The sequence below is a fragment of the Lissotriton helveticus genome, chromosome 5_1 (assembly GCF_964261635.1).
Source record: "Lissotriton helveticus chromosome 5_1, aLisHel1.1, whole genome shotgun sequence".
Lineage (NCBI taxonomy): Eukaryota > Metazoa > Chordata > Amphibia > Caudata > Salamandridae > Lissotriton > Lissotriton helveticus.
Window position 1 is genome coordinate 1,604,448,279 of NC_136065.1, and position 19,763 is coordinate 1,604,468,041.

Genomic DNA, 19,763 nt, shown 5'->3' on the forward strand with positions numbered 1-19,763 from the left:
TGTGTCGAAGAAGGGTGTTTTCGCCATTTCCGTTCTGCTAGTCTCAGAGACCTTCTTTCTTCATTAAGGGCACCATTGAACCAAGGATTTTTGTCTTTCTCCGAGAGCCTTTTCAGTTTTAGTGGGGCTATGTCCTCCATAATGCAGGACATCGTTTTGTTATAGTGCAGCGTGAGGTCGTTGATGTCAACCATGCTCTTGGGAGGCTGCAGATCGGTTTCGCTGCGTGCTGCCAAGTATGCCATATTAATTCCTCTAGTGTCCCTGGTCCAATTTTTGGGTTTAATAGCTTATGTGGACGATTTATATTTACTGATGGGAATTTCAAAGGTAATTATGTGGTGGTCTGACCAATCACACGGGTTGATTACAATGTTCTCAATGGCTTTTTCTTTAACTACTATCCAATCCAATATGGACCCTTTGTTGTGGGTAGGGAAATGGCATCAAATTCAAATTCAAATTCAAATATACTTTATTTCAGTTTGATTCAACCATAAAAGTACACATATCATAAAGAATGCGATGATTAAAAAGACATAGTACATTGTTAAAGTGCAGGTGCAATGATATAATAGCTTTATACATTAATTCATTAGTGGTCTCATGTATTAATACAGTAACATTCATTGATCCAGGCAATTGCGCAGTCTAAGAGACAATTTTAAAAATTCAGTCACTTCAAGAATACTGTTAGCATACAATAATTGTAAGTATAACAAGGTTGGTCGAATCTGTTTAAAATTAAGTTTCTTTAAAAGCACAGTCAAGTAACGTTTTCGCGGGTATTCATAAAAACCACATAAAAACATAAAATGCAGCATATCCTGTGGAGACTTTCCGTCACAGCCACAGGATGCTGGGGTTTTGCTAAAAGAGTCTTTCTTAGGTCTAATAAGCAGTTGATGGAACTGATTTAACCTGAACCTTATTAGCAAAAACTTCTCGTGGGTGCTCAGTGTGCCAAGTAGGTAGGGTTCCATTGTTAGACAAGTTTTGACCATAACATATTTTCTTACACTTGTTTTCTGTAACTCAACCCCTTCCCTCTAGGTCTTCCTGTCTAGAAGAAAGGCTCGTTTAATTAGCTCAACATCACCCTTAATGATTCTGTTTGGGTTGTCAAATAGCTCTGGGCGTCCCAGACCAGAAAAACAAGATTTCAAATATTTCAGCCAGGGAGTGCCCATTGCATTGTCTTGAGACAGAAAATCATTTACAATCAGATGTGTCAACGGGATATCTTGATTCAGCCACAGTTTTAGCCAGCAGGTCAACGGGCGTAGGGAGAAGATATCGCTCAAATATTCCGCCCCCAACTCCTCGTGAACTGCAAAGTTGGATGTGCTGGTCGAGACACAAAGGAGATGCTTCATAAAAGCATTTTCTGCCGTCTGGAGTTGTTCCCCGGGCACATACCCCCATAGTTCACTACCATAGACTACTGTTGCCACTGATTTCGCATCATAAATTTTCATCATGGCATGGGTCGGTTTTTTCCCCAATTTTGAAGCAAAGTTAAAAATAGAGGCATTAGCCCTGGTCACATCACTTCTCTTTTTAGCAAGTTGAGGTCCCCAGGATAATTTGGAATCAAAAAGAACACCCAGATATGAAAATGTATTTGACAGTGGAATCACTGCATTGTCTAGTTTGAATGTGTAGGTTCTTTTAGGGCGTTTACCCACTTGCATAATGAATGACTTAGTGTTATTTACCAATAAGTCTCTGTCTTTCATAAATAAGTTAAAAGCGTTAAGCAAAGCTTGGAGACCTAACTCAGTTCAGGAGATTAAAACCGCATCGTCTGCGTATAAAGTACAGGAATACTCCGCCTGCCGACTCTAGGACAGTCAGCCTTCATATCCTGCAAAACACTGTCCAATTCATTTATATAGAAGTTAAAAAGAAAGGGGGCCAAGATACAGTCTTGGCGAACTCCCTTATCTATAATAAAATTATCAGTTGTGCACAGATCTTGGGAATACCTTACATTGGCGCTAGTACTACTATGTAGATCCACCAAAAAATTAACAATCCCACTGTCCACACCCTTTTCCCTCATGGACTGCCAATGCTTCCCTCGATTCACGCAGTCGAAAGCTGAGGATAAGTCCATGAAGGCGAGATGGACAGTACCTTTTTGGGCAATGGTGTATTTGTTAAGGAATAGGAAGAGATTAATGCACTGCGTTATAGTTGATCTACCACTAAAAAAGCCGTATTGAGAGATGGACATGATGTTGTTGTCCAAAACCCAATCAGAAAGTCTCTGTAGTATAATTCTCCCCACTATTTTGACCATGGAATTAATTAGAGAGATGGGTCTATAACAGCGTGGGCTATCCCTATCTCCCTTCTTAAACACCGGGACAATGGTGGAAACCCCCCAAGACGGTGGACAGCCAGTTATGGCAGCCGCATTAATAACCACCTCAAGAATCGGTGCCCAGAAGTTCGGATCAGATTTATATAAGTCAGGGGGAATCCCGTCAGGTCCGGGAGCTTTCCCAGCTGTAAGCCCTTCTATCCCAACCAAAACCTCACCTCTATTAAATCTTATGGGTCCACCCTCATTATCGGGGAGGGGATTCATTTTGTTGTTCAACGTGCAGCAATATAGTTGCTTAAAATGAACGTCCCACTCCTCCTTTGTTATAACACTCTCAAGCTCTTCACCTGGGTCCTGGGCCAAAAAAGGTTTCTTAATTACCGCCCAGAATCTGGAGCTGTTGTTTAACGTATGGGGGTCCAGTATCTCATTCCAGGCTTCATTTCTTAAGAAATCTTTGCGGGTGACAGTGATTAGTTTGTACTCTTTGCGGCACCCTTGGACTGTTTCCATAATTCTGGGTCTAGCCGCCAACGCAATTCTTAGATTGCGTGCGGCTTTTGAACAGTCCTGATTGAACCACCTAGGTCCCCCTCTCCCGCTCTTCTTAGCTGGTGCCGGCAGCAGATTAGAGACTTTATCTGATAGACGAGAAAATGTGGCTAAAACCTGAGTTGGATCAGAGCCCTCAGCAAGGCAGTTATTAATGTCATCGCTACAGGAGTCTTTGATATTTTTGTATATGAGATCAGGGGTACACATGGACCATTTAAGACGGCGTCTCCCATTCATTGCGCGTACAGTACCCATGCTAGAATTGCTGCTTTCTTTAGCCACCCAGGGTCCCCTAAGATGGACAGTAAGCGGATTGTGGTCACTAAATTTGCTATTTACAATATCAAAGGAATCCACAAAAGCCTGCATGGGCAAGGAGAGCAGAACATAATCAATAAACGTTCCTTTCCCATGGCGCTTGAAAGTTGGAATAACAAAATGCTTTGTTGGATCGTACAGAGCCATTGTCAGGGTTATATCATGATCATTCAACAAGTCATTGAAAAGTTCTCCCTCCACTGTGTGTTCCAAGTGCAGACCCTCATACCGATCACAATACAATTCCGACAAATGTTTCATCAAAGGGTCGCCACAGGGGTGAACATTAAAATCACCCATGATCATTAAATTATGTGAGCATTCCTTCATAGAAGTACTGATAAAGTCATTTAAAATTTTGAGTTGACTAAGAGCTGTGCATAAATTTACAAAACTATAAAAATTAACCAGGCCAGCTTTACAATTATCTCCAACTAAGACTAAGCCTAAAATGCCAGAATTATCTGTTACCACTCTACGTATGGTGCAAGACAAAGCTACGGAAATGAACGTGACCATGCCCCCCTTTGGTCTACCCCTGCTGACTGCTGTTGCAGGTACATAAAAAGCCTTATACCCTTCAATAAAAAGATCGCACTCCACTAGCCAAGTTTCTTGTAGACAAATAATCTGGAATTGTTTAATGTACTCAATCCAGTTACTGTCTGACATCTTGGTCGACAGGCCCGCAATGTTCCAGCAGATGACATTGTTTTTATGTATTTTGGGTCGGGATAACTCTATAAGACCCGCCACAGGTATGCATGCATTACTCTGGCCCCCGGACTCCTCGCGTCAATCACATGCCTCCAGGCCCGAGAACACTTCATATCTGTTCTGCATTGGAACATTAAACCCATTCATACCATTGCTCGCCGCATAGCTGTTCAATGCGTCCGTAGGAGAACCATTTGAACCGTGGGTAGCAGTATTATATATGTATGGGGCAGCTAAAACAGGTGCCTGGGATTGAGATCCTAATCTGAATATTCTGGGGTTTTGAGGAGCTTTTAACACTGGTGCATAGAAATAACCTAGTGGACGCACACAGACACTGTTAGCATTGTATACTAGCGAGGATGCTCTTAGGAGGACTGTTGCCATGTGTTGGGGGTGTTTGAAGTTAATAACAACACAGTCCCCACTCGTTGTTTTACGTGAAGGGCCAATCCAATCAACCATTACTGTCGTAATAATCTGGTTGTGATACTGAATAGGGAATCCACAGTTTTTATTCAGCCAGGCCACTGTTTTGTTTTTAAGTGATTCTTGTGTCTCCCCAAACGGTAGAGTTGGATGCTCTACAAGTGGTGGCACATTCATCAGAACAGCCACATAAGGTACGCAGTCCGGAGGAAGTGTAATGTGCCTATTTTTCCTTGATGGATTAGATGCAGGCCTGTAGCCAGGTGCTGCGGGGGGCTGTTTATTCTGTTGAGTTGCTGGTGGAGGTTTAGGTACAGTATTAACGACAACAGGGCCTGGATGGCAGGGCTGTTGCCCAGTTACAGCTCTGTCTCCCTTGCCCTTTCCAGTATTATTGGAGTTTATAGCCTGCGCAGAGGCAGACGCCAGATGCGCCGACAACAGTCCACCCAACCGATCCACTTCAGAGGCTACCGTGTCCAATCTGACTAGCAGAGGACTGACTAGTTCTATGATTTTCTCCTCCATCTTGCTCACCATGGTACTAATCAGTAGTTCAAGATGCTTGGTGGTTAAGACCACTCCTCCTTGATTAAAGCCCTCTGAATTAACTGCACCTGTGGTCGGGTCATTGACAGTCGGCATGGCAGTTTCTGCCCTTTTTTTACTACTAAATTTTCCCCCACCTTTAACCTGTGTCTGTCTGCACATTCTCACTGGTCTCAGTGTTGGTGTTGGTGAGACCTGGGTTGTTTCTTCGATGGAGGTGTTAATTAAGTCTACATATGTCTCTGCATGGACCTGTGCCACAGCAACAAGCACGCCCTCATTACTTAAGTTCGGGTTACCTTTTATTGCTACCTCTGTCCCTAAAATAGGCAGGTTTTCTGGTAGAAAAGGAGAATTACTAAAGCCTAAAGAGGCCCTGCGTTCATTATTAATTTGGTTCACCTTTTTGACCAGGAAGTTATCCATGGTGACCAGACCTGAGGTTGACCTATCTGATTTTGCTCCGGACATAACAACAGGGTCTAAAATCTGCACAGTTTAACAATGTTCTCAATATAATACAGATTACCAGTAGTTACAATGTATTATGCCAATAGTCAATAGAAAACTGGTACGGCTTATTAAAATACTAATACAAAGTCTCACGTGACTCTGATGAACTTGAGGCAAAGCCAAGGTCCATAGCCCGGCCCGGACTCTTCTGGACACTGAGGGCCAAAGAGGGCCCGCTCTTTGCCCAGGCTTAGCCCGGCGCAGTCCCGCGCGCGTCCCGCAACGCGGTAGGTGCTGCTGGTGTTTAAGCGCCTCCGGGCAGAAGCAGCAGGCTTGAGGAGGCGGCGTCCCGGTCAGACAGGGGACGCTGGGTATTGTAGTCCCGCAAGCTCGTCCCCACTCGGCGGCCGGAGTACTCTTCGGCGGCGGGGGAAACTGTTGGCAGGTTCAAGCCTCCCTGCGTCCTTGGGTCAGCGGTGAGTGAGTAATGTGCCCCCAAAAACAAGCTGAGGCCCCCGCTCCCCCGGAGGTGCTGCTGGTGTTTAAGCGCCTCCGGGCGGAAGCAGCAGGCGTGAGGAGGTGGCGTCCCGGTCAGACAGGGGACGCTGGGTATTGTAGTCCCGCAAGCTCGTCCTCACTCGGCGGCCGGAGTACTCTTCGGCGGCGGGGTAAACTGTTGGCAGGTTGAAGCCTCCCTGCGTCCCTGGGTCAGCGGTGAGTGAGTAAAGTGCCCCCAAAAACAAGCAGAGGCATCCTTGGATTAACGATTGGTCATCCAGGAAATTTTTCAACAGGGTGATTTGATTGTCCTCATGATCATCCCAATGAATGTTAAAGTCTCCTAAGAAAATATCATTCGTTTGCTTATTGGCGTTAGTAGTAATGATATCAATCAACTGTTCGATGAATTTGGTCTTAGTACCTTGTGGGTGGTATAGAGCGTGGAGTTTGCAGTATTGATTATCTGCTGATCTTAAAGACATATAGGAATATCAAAAGAGAACTAGCTTAGTTGTGTTAACGAGACTCAGAAGGTACGTCTGTAGGCAAACCATTTGGTTTGGTCATGAAGCCCTCACCCACCAACCTAGTTGGTGGCATGCTTCATCATCGGGCCCACCACAGTGACACCGAATGTGTCCCGGGTGTGCTGCGACTCCAGATTACTGAGGAGCTGGTATGCTTACTGAGTGTGCAGTGAATAGTGGGTATGGACGTGATGTTTAAAAGCTATGCAGGTGGTCCCAGTTCCCGAGGGTATAAGGATAATTTTAATTCCTGGGCCCCTGCTAGCAGATAAAAAGGCTTGCGGACGATGTGGAGTGTATTATGAACTCCTACGTCCTGTGTGGTCTACATGTTTCAGCCAGGCCTTTTGTTAAAACTGGCTTTCCTCAGGACCAATGAGTATGTGTAGGTGAAAAATAAACTATATTAAGTGGTTTAGTGTGTGATAAAAAAGTGTCGCACTCGCTAAGGTGCTGTACGTGTTAGAGGGGGATTCCCTCTGCTTTACTGTACATAGAACACAGAGACATAAACAGACATACAAGGGAGAACCAATGAGAATGGTATTTTAAGTAACACAACATGGTGCCGACTACTAATGTGCGTGAGCGACCTAGAGCGGCAGTTAGAACGTGGCCATGAGCGTTTACATGGCTGGTGTGATTTATAGCGGGAATTTTCATAGCGTAGTGGCGGTGGTGGGCTACACAGCGATACAAGCATAGCGTGAGGTACAGGTAAGTATAATACATAATTCCTCACACTTGCTACTTGCTGTTAAAGCCTCCTGGGTCACCAAACGACTTCACATGGACAGTGATTGAACAATTTGCAGTATCAGACTGCAACGAGAAAACACTTCTCACCAAAGAACAGCGATGGATATACCGCCTTTCCACCCATACACAGGGGCTTAACGATTCCATTCCATGGAATGCGCTGTCTAATTAGCCAGCCCGTTTCTGTATCCCTGTTTACTCTCCAACTCGTGGTCTGTCCCATATCTGTAGTTAGCTATTTTTAATCTGTAAATTTCTTAGTTGCAATTTTAAATCCATTTTCTATCTTATTCTTTATCACTATTGGCCATAGCCTTTGGCCTGTTCCAGCGCTGTCTACTGAATCGCCAGAAAACGCAATGCGCAAGCTTATTCTTTACCAGTATTGGCCATAGCCTGTGGCCTGTCCCAGCGCTGTCTACTGAATCGCCAGAACACGCAATGCGCAAGCGCACCCAGACTGTGTCTTCACCCCGCGCATGCGCGTAACTAGCAGCACTGGTCTACCGCACATGCGCGGCAAGGGCCTACGCGACCACACCCTCCTCTCTCCGCTCCAGGTGCAGCAAATGAAACGAGCTATTTAAAGCCCGCGTCCGAGCTCTGTAGCCTCACTCGGGACACCGGAGCAGGACGATAGGTCGCAGGAGCACTTTGATCGGAAATACCGTGAGTAACCATGCTGATTCACCACGACGCTCTGGGTAAGCAGCATTTTTCTTCCACAGGTTCAGCCTTAACCTATGCCTTTTTACAATGCCTAGGGTCTTCTCTCCCTGCCAGGTGACCCAGGAGGCTTTAACAGCAAGTAGCAAGTGTGAGGAATTATGTATTATACTTACCTGTACCTCACGCTATGCTTGTATCGCTGTGTAGCCCACCACCGCCACTACGCTATAAAAATTCCCGCTATAAATCACACCAGCCATGTAAACGCTCATGGCCACGTTCTAACTGCCGCTCTAGGTCGCTCACGCACATTAGTAGTCGGCACCATGTTGTGTTACTTAAAATACCATTCTCATTGGTTCTCCCTTGTATGTCTGTTTATGTCTCTGTGTTCTATGTACAGTAAAGCAGAGGGAATCCCCCTCTAACACGTACAGCACCTTAGCGAGTGCGACACTTTTTTATCACACACTAAACCACTTAATATAGTTTATTTTTCACCTACACATACTCATTGGTCCTGAGGAAAGCCAGTTTTAACAAAAGGCCTGGCTGAAACATGTAGACCACACAGGACGTAGGAGTTCATAATACACTCCACATCGTCCGCAAGTCTTTTTATCTGCTAGCAGGGGCCCAGGAATTAAAATTATCCTTATACCCTCGGGAACTGGGACCACCTGCATAGCTTTTAAACATCACGTCCATACCCACTATTCACTGCACACTCAGTAAGCATACCAGCTCCTCAGTAATCTGGAGTCGCAGCACACCCGGGACACATTCGGTGTCACTGTGGTGGGCCCGATGATGAAGCATGCCACCAACTAGGTTGGTGGGTGAGGGCTTCATGACCAAACCAAATGGTTTGCCTACAGACGTACCTTCTGAGTCTCGTTAACACAACTAAGCTAGTTCTCTTTTGATATTCCTACATATAACCAGGGGATCCGGACTAGCTTACCTAGTCCTCCCTCTCCCTTTTGATTTGCTGATCTTAAAGACATGCCTAGATATTCACAGGACTCTAGAGGATCAGCCTGTATTTTTGTGATGGTAATGTCAGATCTATGTACGCAAGCGATGCCTCCACCTTTTCTGATATTTCTGTCCAGTCTCATAATCTGGTAGTTCGGGGGGACTAGTAGGTCTATGCATGGCGAACAAGAGTCAGAGAGCCATGTTTCTGTTAATATGATTACGTCAATTTCTTGGCTGAGTATGAGGTCGGCTATGTCTGCCGCATGTTTATTCGCTGAGCGACAGTTGAGTAGAGCGCAGCGAATATGTTTCTGCTCAGTGCTCTCCGATGGCGGAGGTTCTAAAGACGTTAATGAAACTTTCTTAAGATTGTTAGTATTGATCCTTCTTGTGTTTGTCTATGAGATTCTACAGGCGTCCGTTGAGATCGTTTGAATATTATAGTTTTCTTCTATCTTAGTTTGAGAGGTAGGTGATGGTTCATATGTGGCCATAATAGATAAGATCTCGTTGTCAGACAGATAATTAAGTTGCTCTCTGGGACGGTAAATTCTATTTGCATGAGCCATGGGGGTGGAGCATTATTTAACATGCTTTTCAGGGTAGTAAGATTGAAGAGCCTCCATTTTTGCCAGCCATTTTTCAGATAAGCAAAGCAAGTTTTTAATGTCTTTGATGGCGGTGAGCATGGCTTTGTATGTTTTGCATGATTGTGAACTGAGGTCTATGATATCACTATTGATTTGCGGGCTACTGGACCTAATCGAGACTGGACTATCGGGTGTTCTAGAGGGTTGTTGAGTGTGAAACTCATTGGTTAACCCATTAAGGTCTGAGCATGTTACATGATGATTAGGGCTAGTTCCTTGTCTCCCTTTGAAGTTTCCCAAAGCTCCATATAGGTTTACTTGATCATGATCCATTGGAGTAATTCCCTCCTTGCTGCCTGTACTTGCTAGTGGGACAATCACTTTGTTAAGGGTAGGATGGGTGATAGGGCCGGGAGTCAGAGGAACAGTTGTTAGTTGCGTGTTTATGTCCTGGTCTATTTCTCTATTAGAGTCGTGATGAGGGCGTTGTATTGTAATGGGTGCGATGACTTTAGACGCCAAATCAAGGTCCATCTGTTGTGATTCAGCGACCTTATTACTCAGGTTATCATCCTGATGTAATAATTGATGTTCCGAATAGGTCTTTTTGCTGCTTAGTGCGATGGTGTTGCTAATAGAATTAGACTGTAAGTTCAAGATTTCCCGATCTAGAGTATGATTTACATCACTAGTGTTGCTGCAGTCAATCTCATTAATTTGGGAAGATCGATTAGATTCGGTTTCTCTGTCAGTTTCAGCTATAGTCAGTATATTCCCCGGTGTCACTGTGTTAGCTTGGGGATTACTGTTAGGCTGGGTTCTTTTGATAGAGGGGCTGCTGAGGACGAAGTTTTTTATTGTTGAAAACATTTCGTCAAAGCATTCCAGATCTTTATTGGCCGCTTGAATGAGAAACATTCCATTTTTATAGCACGTGATATTTAAAGTGGGCTTACATTTTCTAGAAGGTGTAGTGATAAACTTTGTTCCATAGGGAATGTTTTTAGTTACCTGGATTTTCAGTAGGTTATTTGTTGCACTTCTCCATTTGGCTGTTTTCAGCGAAAAGAAGATAAAATCATTAATAAATGCCAATCTTTTAAACACAGGAACTAGCGAAATATAAAAGAGTTTTATACTGCGTGTGTATAATTTTAAAGGTTTACTGTTATTTAAAAACCATTTTAATGAGGTATCTTAATTGAAATGTCCATAATTTCGCAATTATTTTTGTAATGATTTTAAATAATCAATCAATAAAATACTACTCCATTAATAAACGCGCCATTTTTTAAGTTAAAAGAGGGGTCAAGTATAAGTGTTTCAGGGTTAGATCTGAGCAGGTTGTGTTTAAAGGCTTTGGAAGCATTTTTAGAGATAGAGGGTGGGTAAGTTATAGTGAATGAGTTTGTTCCTTCCATTTTTAGGTGTTGTCCTGACATAGTTATGGGCCTGAAAGGATTTTGAGCTAGACATCCTGAACGTAGCTGACAATAGTGGCCCTTTCTCACAAATTAATGACGGAAGTCCGCGCATGAGAGGACGTAATTATATCAAGTCCTTTGTGAAGGTTATTTCGCCTAACAGAAATTTCCAATTAAGCAGCTGCGGGCTGTAACCAACTTAAGACAAACTTTTAAATTCCTAATGATACTTATGTTACTTATAATGATATGTCGAATTGATATATTAAGCCCACAGTGATGGGCATCATTGTTCTGGACAGTCTCCTGACCGTATTTACTTATTTGCCTATATTCATGTACCTTTAATTAATACAGTACTAGTGGCTTTTGTTTGGTTTCTTGTTTTTTCAGTTTACTCGCCATTTTTTTATGTTCACACACAGTACACACACGTCTCTTTACGTACTCCTGACCATAGTCCCCTTTCTATACCCATGTTCCCGCGATCACGTGTTCGGCAGACCTTGGTGCTTTATCAATTAAGCCCGCACCTTCACGCTAGCACTCTGTTCACACCACAGCGTGTGACCATTACCTCATCTTTGAATCTCAGCGGAAAACCACACAGCACTCGCTGTCACCGAATGTAAGTAAACCGAGGCGCATTAATCCCTCACCGCTTTCTTGTAAGCGTCACTAAACGGCTCACCTGTTCGATTCATTTTACTCCGAGCTCGTTGCTATCAGCACCTCGTTTCAAGTCACCCTAGTTCACGCCGAAAGTTTTAACTTCACTGCCAATCTAGGCACTAATTTTCAGGTTGTGTTAATGACTTCCCCACCCCTGCCTCTATTCTTTTAATGCCGATACCTGCTATCACCCGTGAAAGTCTACTTAGGACACCATAGCACCCTATTGTTCTACTTCCCAGCTCTTCACCCGATTTTTGAGTAAAATGTATATTTTTTAAGCCACATTTTGTAGAGTGATCAATTGAGCATGATAGACATAATATGTTTGCCATATATGTCTTTTTTTGTAGACGCTCCCCGATGAAGGGCGGTTGCCCGAAATGCATTGGAGCTGGAGAAAGTAATGCTTGACAATGAAAAACTTTATTGACAATTATGAACATGTGGATAAACATGCACCAATGAACACATGAAAATAAATTGGATTTCTTCATTTGAAAATCAACAAGTGTACTTTTCTTTTTCAACATTTAACGGAGGAAGTAACCCCCACACAAGTGTGCCCCGAGGGATGCTGTTAGTTTCCATTTGACAGCACTCATGTGCATTACACCACACACACCATGCCATACAGGAGGATAAAAGGCACCATGTGCCTGCAATGCTTGAGAAACACAACCACAAAGGCAGTGTGGAGCTGCAGGTCTGCACAGTCTACACAAACAGAATCAAGACACATGGATGAGCAAACAAACACAACACTGATGAGCCAGTTACACACTCTGCACACTCACAAGGGACTAAAACAACAAGTAGGAGTCAGACAGAACAGCATGGACATACCAACACACTGCACGCCACTTGACAACCCAAGAGCACACATCTCATGTAGGCCATGGGACCAGGATGACAGGCCATCACTAGATGACCATATACATACACAGCTGGGCACACATAACGGAATAACACACATACATGATGACATTGCCCAGCCTTCATGGAAACCTGTGCACAGAGTCACACTCTGTGCTGGCAGTGTCAACCATCCTGACACATGAACAAGGTAGCCAACAATTGAAAACCTTGAAAATGAGACCTGTATCACAGGGTTAATTGACACCACAGATGCCACAAGTATCAGTGTCAGAAAGAACTGAAGTCCCTGTCACTCCTGTGAAAAAAGTGTAGGCAAGCAAAGACCGTGGCAATTTTGAAGTGCCACATAGAGCATGGGGCACAGCCCAACATATGCACACACCAAAATAACTTTATTCAGTAAGGACACTGACAGGAGTAACTGTCTTTATTCACATGTTGCATAGATATGCACCAACAGTAGAGAAGAGCAAGGCACAAAATGCACAGCATAATCCATGAGAATATGCACAGGCAAGGGCAAAACAGCAAGGCCAGTGGCCAGTCCAGGGAGCAGAGTGAGTACATGAGAATCTGCACAGGCAAGGAAAAAACAGCAAGCCCAGTGTCCAGTCCAGGATGCAGAGTGAGTACATGAGAATCTGCACAGGCAAGAGCAAAACAGCAAGGCCAGTGGCCAGTCCAGGGAGCACAGCATATCCATGAGAATCTGCACAGGCAAGGCCAGAACAGTGAATGACAAGGCAAGTGGGCAGGGTAAAGTGCAGAGTAAGTACACGAGAAGCTATACAGGGAATAGTCCAACACAGCAGAGCAACAAGGCCAGTGGGCAGGGCAAAGTGCAGAGTCAGTACATGAGAAGCTTCACAGGGAGTGTGTGCAACTGTACCCTTCCATGGGCAGCAACACAGTCAGGGGGTTAACAATGGGCAGTACAACCCACTTGTGTGTGAGACAGATGTGTGAGGGGGACTACCACTCACACTTGGCTGTCAGGAGGACTGGGAGCTGGCTGTGTGTCGGGTAACAGCAGGAGCACTTGACTGGGGAGAGAGAGGCCCAGGTGAGGTAGGGCTATCAGTGGGTTGGCAAGCTAGAGGACTGCTTGGACCAGTTGGTGTAGTGGCACGTGGAGGTAGAGTCATGCCGACCTGTGACACAGTGTGGGTGAGAGATGTTTGAGGGATGCCTTTCCACTTCTTGGGGATTCGAAATGGCTTCCCTGTACTGGGATTAATGGGAAGTGGTGTGGACACAACAGGCATACACACCAACAAAGCAACATCAGGTGCAGACACTGGCACTCCCTCTGGGGATGTGCTGGATCCTGCAGAACACTTCATCTGATTTCGCCCCTGGCCCTCCTTCCCCTGTTTGCCAGGTGTACCCCCTACAGTGCCCTCCTTCCCCTGCTTCACTGGGCTCGGAATGGGAGTCGAGGTGGTGGGGGCATGTGCCTCTGAGCCCTTCTCAGGTCTACCCTTGCTATGCACCACTTCCTCAGTGGTCACAGAACCTGCATGCCTCTCTTTGCGTGATCCTTTAGGGACAGGAGAGTCCTTAGCTGGGGATGCCTTTGAGGCATGTGAGCCAGAGGTCTGCTTCTTTGCTTTTTGGGCCTTGCTTTTGACTGATGGGCTTTTGACAATGCTTTCTGGGCTGGCTTTGCTCTTCTGTGGGGATGGTGTCTGCGGGCGGGACCGCTTGGGTTGTTTTTGCTGTGTGCTCCATGTGCTGTATCGTGACTGTGATGTATGTGATCCGTGGTCACTATCATCAGATGTGGCCACTCCCTGGGGGGTGGACAAAGACCCTAGAGCAGGAATGGGAGTATGTGCCTGTTGAAGAGCAGACGTCACTGTTGAGGACAAGGCCTGGACAGTACGGTGCAGCCCACCCACGTCGGAATGTATGCCCTCCATGTAAGCTACCACCTGGGCTAATTTCTTGTCATGGTCACTGAAGGCATTGAGGAGAGCTGTCTGGCCCACACAAACCTGATGCAAAAGCTCAACCGACTGCACTGAGGGCATCAGGGGGGACAGGTGCAAGGGCAGCGGTGCCAGGTGTGAATGAAACTCGTCCCCTCTTACTGACATGGACATGGGCAGCACCAGAAGAAGTGGATAGGAGGGCAGGCACTGGCAGCTGTGTGGTAGAATATGATGCAGAGTCTCCATTCCCTGTGCCCGCAAACATGTATGCATCCCCACTGGCATCAGATGATGTGGTACTTTGCGTCATCTGACTGGGATTCCTCATGCAGACTCCGGTCACCCTCTGAGGCGCTGGTGACATCTGTGTCACTGGGCTCCAGTGCAGCTGTAGTGCCAGCCTCACCACCACTGGTGTCCAGCTCCTGTCCCTCCGCGACCACTGGTGAATCTGCATGAGAGAGATGTAGGGTCCGGTTAGTGGCAGCAACAGAACAAACCTATACAATCAATGCAGTGCAAAAGAGGACTAAATCGACATGTTTCACACCACACTCTGCAATCGAATTGCAGACACTCAATACATAAACACCAATAGTGAATGTAACCCTGATTATCTGTCATGACTGAGAAATGTCATGGCCACACAGCACAACACCCTGCCTGTGACGGAAGTCTACCAGACACACAACTACCCGTGCGCACACTTAGGGACATGAGGTGGGCACGCCACTTGTTGCCACTGACAGACCTGGATGGAACAGGAGGGGACAACACAGACACCGATTACGACATGACAGTTCACAATGGCAAATAGACAATGCTAACCACCATGTTGTACTCCGTGGCCCAAAGACTAGTGCACATTGTCAGATGTGTAGGCCTCAACATTCATGGTGCATGCAATGTACGCATAGCTGCAGTCACATTGGGAATGCTGCTGTTCACTCCCAATTCGATTCCCCAGACTACCCCATTGCTGAATAACCATGAAGAGCACAACACAGACAGCAATGGGAATGCACAGCAGGGAGGATCACCTTTAAAAGAACAGTTTGGGCAAATACATAATAATGGCACCCATCCCGGGAGCCACTTACCTGACACTGCACTGCACCTCGCCACCAACATCACATAGGCCACCGCTGGCACAGGCCCTGTACACATGTATCCACTCACAGCCAAAGTCACCCTCCTCAAATACTCACCCCTTCCTTGCTGCTCACACTCCTTCAGACGGGCATCCAGCTCAGGATGAGTCACTGCCAATATGCGGACCATCAGTGGTGTCATGCTGTGCTGTGCCAACCGCCTAGTGCGAGGGAGCAGCCCCAAGCTCATCTCAGTCACGTTCTTTGCCAGTCCGCTGATGTCGTCCCACCTCTTGTGGCAGTGGGTGCACCGTCGGTTAGATACCCCCAGAACTCGCACCTTTGCTGCAATGGCCCTCCACACGGCCTTAGGCTGGTGTACCTTGAGCTGCAGGCATGGGAGACAAGAGGGGGAAATGATCAGTGACACAGTGTCATGTGCCAAAATCTATCAGTGCAGTGGCAAGACACAAACTCATTACAAAATCTATTCTCTGTCCATCACACCCTTGGGTACATCTCACAGGGGCACTCTGCATGGGCTAAGCTGATGTGACTGCATGCATTTATGAGGGCGTACACAGTCCCTGCACATCTCACACACATGCAGGATGACAGCACTGAACCCCCTATGTGGCTTGCACACATCTCCAGTCCTTTGCATGTCTGGCCACAACATACATCACAGATCGACCTGTGTCTGTGGGTAGACTCACTGTGTGCAAGACTGTGCAACACTCAATGTCCCTGCCCTTTGAATATATCAGTATGTCATGTGTGTGGCATTAAGGGACATGGACTCACAAACAAAATATACATCAACACAAGTGTGGTTGTGTGCAATTCTACAGGGGTGAAAGGGTGCATAGTTGGATTTGACTGTGAAAAAACAATAGTAAGGACACAGTAAGTGAAGTGATGTGAGCTCGTCTTGGTGGTTGGGCACTGTGCTGACCATCTGGAATCACACTGAGATGCACAACAGGGGCACACACACCCATTCAGCCAAGCAATCACTGTACTGGCACCTGCATGGCCAACATACGGTATCACTGAATGGCTGACAATGCAGCACACTTCACTCATACCTATAACTGCAGGCAGGGAAGCCTGTGACATTGGGACACACACTCCTGCCCCCTGGAGAAAGCATGTTTGTCAATACATGACACAACCCCACACCCTCAGGCATATACTACATCAGTTCAACTACATGTGTGCCCCCTCTGCCCTACACCTCCGCTTTTGATTACTTACCACAACATTTGGGGCACCATACAGCCTTGGGTACGGTGTGAGCACCTTGTCCACCAGGACCTCCAGCTCCTCGCTTGTGAATGGACTGGCACGGATCTTCTCTGTCCTTGCCATCCCTGTGGACATGGAACACCTGTGGTGGAATTGGGTGGGAGGGGTCTCTGGCACAGTCTCTGAAGGCAGCAGCAGATGAGGGGTCTCTGGAAGCTGTCCCTGGAGGCAGCAGCAGATTAGGGGTCTCAGGCAGCAGTCCCTGGAGGCAGCAGCAGCAGGTCAGAGGTCTCTGGCAGCAGGCTCTGTGAGCAGTGGAAATGTGAGGCTCACTCCCATACATATATAGCCCCCAGGGATTGTTTCAATGGTGCCAAGCTGCAATAATTGGTTGTCCAGGTCTGCCTCATTCAAAAGCATCCAATGACCACCTCCGTGGTGGCGGTGCACACCAACCGCGATTTTCAAAACTGCATCATGCCACCGCAATCATTGTTTCCATTGGCTCTAGGGTATGCTTCATGGTGGTGATGCACCGCAGGGGCCCGGGTGCGCTACCGCGATTGTGCATCTTTCAAAAGCATCCAATGACCACCTCCGCGGTGGCTGTGCACCCCTACTGCGTTTTTCAAAATTGCATTATGTCACCACACTCATTGTTCCCATTGGCTCTAGGGCATGCTTCATGGCGGTGATGCACAGCAGGGGCTCGGGGTGTGCTACCACAATGGTGCATCTTTCAAAAGCATCCAATGACTGCCTCCGCAGTGGTGGTGCACGCCCACCGCAATTTTTAAAATTGCATCATACCACCGCAATCATCATTCCCATTGGCTCTAGGGCATGCTACATGGCAGTGAGACACCGCCGTGGGCAGGCGGTAGCTACCGCGATTTGGGGCACATACAATGACATGAGGCACTGTGATTTGGGTAGCGGAGCATGCCAACTGACATTTGGGCATGTCTCCATGCCAATAACTACCGTACCTGTGTCAGGGGGGATGCTGGTGACACACCGCCGGGGCCAGCCGGTAGCTACCGTGATTTGGGGCACATACAATAACAATGTCCATCGGGAACACTTCAACAGTGCACAGTGGCCACATGGTGAAGGGCACATCATTGTGCACACAATTCCAATGTTCCATTGACTCCACTGGTACCCACATATGCCATGGTTGTGTATGTGTGACTTACATTGGTCTGTAGTCCCTAACATGTCACGAATGCATTAGATGGTTGATGAGGCAGGACAGTGTTGTAGTGGACTCTATAATGTGTGCACATACCAATGTGTTGAGGGGCAGTGATGACCTTGGCAAGGCTTATCTCACTGTATGATGTAGTTACTTAGTAGTGCTCTTCTGTCTACTCATACACGCAATTGTCAGTTCACCTCCAACTGTGTTCATCGTGTTGTGGATGTGTGCCAAGTTAGAATGATGCATTGAGGTGTGACAGGTATAGCAGATGAGTATGAGACAGTGGTGTTGATTTGTCACACATTGGCTGGATGCTACGCTTCCAGGCGTGCACGTGTGAAATGTGGCCATATAACTATGTGCATTCACATTGACCTATGTGGTGTTTGAGGCACTTGTTTATTCTACATTAGGAGGTGTGCCCTCTCTGAGGCCCAAACGTCCACCCATGTAACAAGGTGTGTCACTCAATTATCAAGTCAGTCTTTGTTTTTTCTGTCTCATCCAGAACGGGATATGCTGTGGCCATCTCATGATGGATTTCATTGACATGTGTCCACTTTCATCTCAACTAGGAGGAGGCCAAATCTGATTCGTCACTTGACACTGCTGGAGGGCATTGAGGATGTGGCGATCATTTGCAAATTCCGTCTAGATAGAGCCACCCTGAGAACCCTTTGTGATATGTTGGATCCCCACCTGCAGCCTCGCCAGGGATATCCAACAGCTTTCATCCCAATTTATAAAGTGATGGCAGCCCTCCATTCTTTTGCCACTGCATCATTCCAGGAGACTGTGGCCAGCGCTGGTGGGATGTCTCAACTTATGTTCAGCATGGTGCTGCGTGATGTTCTGTCCGCCATGATAATATACAAGGACAGTTATATCCATATCCCCATGGGTTCTGAATTGCCAGCTGTGAAGGGAGACTTCTATCACCTTGGGCACATCCCCCATGTTGTTGGTGCCATAGATTGCACACATGTTGGTCTTGTGCCACCACAGGCAAGTGATTACAAAAAACAGTGGACCCTAGTAGTTTGGGTGATCAGGGTAAGAATAGACAAAAACTGGAATAGTATTTATGTCCTTTGTCCAGCCGGACAGGAATTTATTTGGCGATGCACACAATCAGAAAGTAATGTCAAGGGGGCACAGCCCATGACCCACAGTGAACAAGACAAAACAACAAGTATAGGCAAGAGCGAGCAAATCGGTCTGAATACTTATAATCAGTGAACAGACTTGATTGTAGTTTGAGTGACCATTGTACATAGTATTCACAAGCATATTCAGAATATATGATCCTGTTGTGTCGATGACGTTTTGATGCAGAAAAACAAGATAAATGGCATCATCTTCAGGACAAATATATAAATTATGTTTGTCTTGGAATTATAAACAATTGCCTTTCATGCTACATACAAATGACATTAGTGGGAAATAAATGAGGGAGAGAAGGGAAAAAAACAATGTAATTACGTGGCCAGGCATGTTTAAAACAAAAAACACATGGTTGTGCATTTTACTATTCGCACCTCAAGGACCTTTCTTTGCTGGCATGCTTAGTGCTGGAGCAACGATGTCAAACTGTGCACCTAAACATTGTTGCAGTGAGTTTAGATAGTGAAGTGTGCTCGGGGCAGACGGCGAAAAAGGAAGGAGAAGTGATGGCGCAGTGCGAAATGGTGTTGGAATTAAAAAGCTCGAGTTCCAAATGGGAACCAGTTCAGAGAAAAGGCGATTAAAAAACCAAAACGTTGCATATGGCACAGTGCGAGACAGTATCCAGAACAGAAGTGAGAGGGTCCAGAGTGACTGGTGCACTAACGATGACTAAACAGTGTTGGATACGGGGTTGTCTATACAGGGAGCAGTTTTATGTAACCGGCATGGTGACATCTGAAGGTATTATCACAGCAGATCCTAAC